General features: G+C 44.1%; 1 non-coding gene across 1 annotated transcript; it reads right to left on the bottom strand.

Moving 5' to 3' along the window:
- Positions 1–625: 625 nt before the first annotated feature.
- On the bottom strand, positions 626–700 carry Trnas-cga (transfer RNA serine (anticodon CGA)). Its single transcript has one exon. It is a non-coding gene; the product is annotated as a tRNA-Ser (tRNA).
- Between the last annotated feature and the right edge of the window lie 2,007 nt (positions 701–2,707).

The following is a 2,707-nucleotide window of genomic DNA, read 5'->3' as shown; positions in this document are numbered from 1 at the left end:
TCGCTGCTTTTCTCAAAAGTGATAAGAGGTTGACTACTATAAAAAGTAAGCAGTATTCTCCTATTCATTCTAATTTTTGAAACTCTGCTCAAAAATTATGTTGTAATCGGTTACCATACCACTAGCTGAACAATGTCAATAGTTAAAGGATTAAAACTGAACTTGGAGAACTCTGGTTTTCTTTGTTTTTTGTTTTAATTTGTCCATTTTCAAGGACTACAATTAGGGAAAAAGCATATTGTGTAGACAAAGGCAGCAGATAAACTACTTTCTATTTTATTGGATACTAAAATAAATTGTAAAGTTTTTAATTTCTTACTGTTACCATAATTCCTTGTGCTGTTGTTATTTCGTAGAAATAGCAGACAAAAATGGCTCTGAGCACTATGGGACTTAACTGCTGAGGTCATCAGTCCCCTAGATCTTAGAACTACTTAAACCTAACTAGCCTAAGGACATCACATACATCCATGCCCGAGGCAGAATTCGAATCTGCGATCGCGCGATTCCAGACTGTAGCGCCTAGAACCGCTCGGCCACTCCGACCGGCTTAATAGCAGACAAATCTTTAATATTTTCAAGCGAATGAAGCATTCTATGAAACTTCCTGGCAGATTAAAACTGTATGCCCGACCGAGACTCGAACTCGGGACCTTTGCCTTTCGCGGGCAAGTGCTCTACCAACTGAGCTACCGAAGCACGACTCACGCCCGATACCCACAGCTTTACTTCTGCCAGTACCTCGTCTCCTACCTTCCAAACTTTACAGAAGCTCTCCTGCGAACCATGCAGAACTAGCACTCCTGAAAGAAAGGATATTGCGTAGACATGGCTTAGCCACACATCCCCCAGGCTGTGGCTAAGCCATGTCTCCGCAATATCCTTTCTTTCAGGAGTGCTAGTTCTGCATGGTTCGCAGGAGAGCTTCTGTAAAGTTTGGAAGGTAGGAGACGAGGTACTGGCAGAAGTAAAGCTGTGGGTACCGGGCGTGAGTCGTGCTTCGGTAGCTCAGTTGGTAGAGCACTTGCCCGCGAAAGGCAAAGGTCCCGAGTTCGAGTCTCGGTCGGGCACACAGTTTTAATCTGCCAGGAAGTTTCATATCAGCGCACACTCCGCTGCAGAGTGAAAATCTCATTCTGGAAGCATTCTACTTCATTGTACGTGCTACGTCAAATCGTAAAAATATTTCCAGACTAGGGTTGGTGCTGTTCTGCAATACAACGAATGACTGGCGGCGACATCGAGAAACTATCGTTATGGACCATGTGGGGGCAGGTCTTGCACACAGTATGTAGACACGTACCTTAAGCCACGACAAAGAGCAACAGGGACATTATTGTCTCAGCAATGTGGTATCAGTTCTTATACTATGTGTTTGTTGCTCATTTCTGTTGGCATTGTTACTGAAAAAGCACTAATCGCTCTTCCTATTCGAACGAATGCACATTTTATGAATAAAAATTATTCCTTATTTAAAAACAAGGTTTATTTAAAAATGAAAACATTTTGCACTGCTGCTGTGGCTAAATTATATTTCGGATTTTTATTCGGTTATTAGTTAAAAAAAAGAAACACCTGTTATAACCGAAGCCAAGCAAGTACCGAAGAATAACTAGAATACCGTTGTCGGTTTCAACCGATCGGGTTTTCTCACCGTTAGTAGACTGCGAACGCACATTCGAAAGCTCGCCGAATCGAGACAGCAACGGAGATGTTGCAGCTGCTTCAGGCAATTCCAAGCGACTTCATGAGCCTCCTAACCATCGTGGACTAGCGCAGTGTGTTTCACTACGACCCCGTTACGAAGGAGCTAAACAAGCAATGACAAAATGTAGCTTCACCACAGCCATAAAAGGTGAAGGCTTAAAGATCATCGGGCAAGGTGAGCTGTCTCGTTTGGACTAGCGGGTTGTGGCGTTAACACGTTAAGGTCGTAAGGAGGCAGACTGCCACAGGGCATACTTCCACAATCTCTTGGCGACAGGCTGTCAATATGAAGCGTCGCTGGAAGATTTCAGTGCATTAGAACGGGAAAGCAGGTAGAGGGATTGAGCTTGCCCCACTACTTCATCCCGATTCGTACTGCACAACACACAGTCCCATGCTGCTTCTTTTGGGCTTTAAAATTTTACCTCTAATCCCTAATGAATCCCTAATGAATGTCCAAAAGAAGAGATTCCATTTTCATTCAGCAGCCATTATTAACCAAGATGCAAAGTAATTACAGACATTGACAACGAGTGGGCATTGATTTAAATCAATGGGGAAAGTTGAAAATTTGGGCCGGATCGGGATTCGAACCCAGGTGTTCTACATACTAGGCAGATGCACTGACCACTGCACCACCCACACACAGTGGTCAGCGGAACTGCATGAACTACCCCGGCAGGCTTCCTGTCAGTCCCAGATTCTCACCTTATCCACACACTTCTAATTTAGAGCCCCTTGCCCATTAACCTTATTCTTTCAGACATGTACGAATGTAGAGAACCATATATGTGTAGTTAAGGTGAAGACCGGCGATCATCTCTTCAGCGTCGATACACACTAGGGACGAACTCCTACTACAATCGGTGAAATGCTGCGAGTAATGAAGATAACGAACAAGGGACACCACATCTGTAGTGTGTGCATAAGTTGAGAATTTGGAGCTGAAGGGAGGTGTGTGAGGGTATTCTGTGCAGTTGCGATGACCACTGTGTCCAGT

Source organism: Schistocerca nitens, chromosome 7, assembly GCF_023898315.1.
Source record: "Schistocerca nitens isolate TAMUIC-IGC-003100 chromosome 7, iqSchNite1.1, whole genome shotgun sequence".
Taxonomy (NCBI): Eukaryota; Metazoa; Arthropoda; class Insecta; order Orthoptera; family Acrididae; genus Schistocerca; species Schistocerca nitens.
This window is presented reverse-complemented; position numbering and strand designations above follow the sequence as displayed.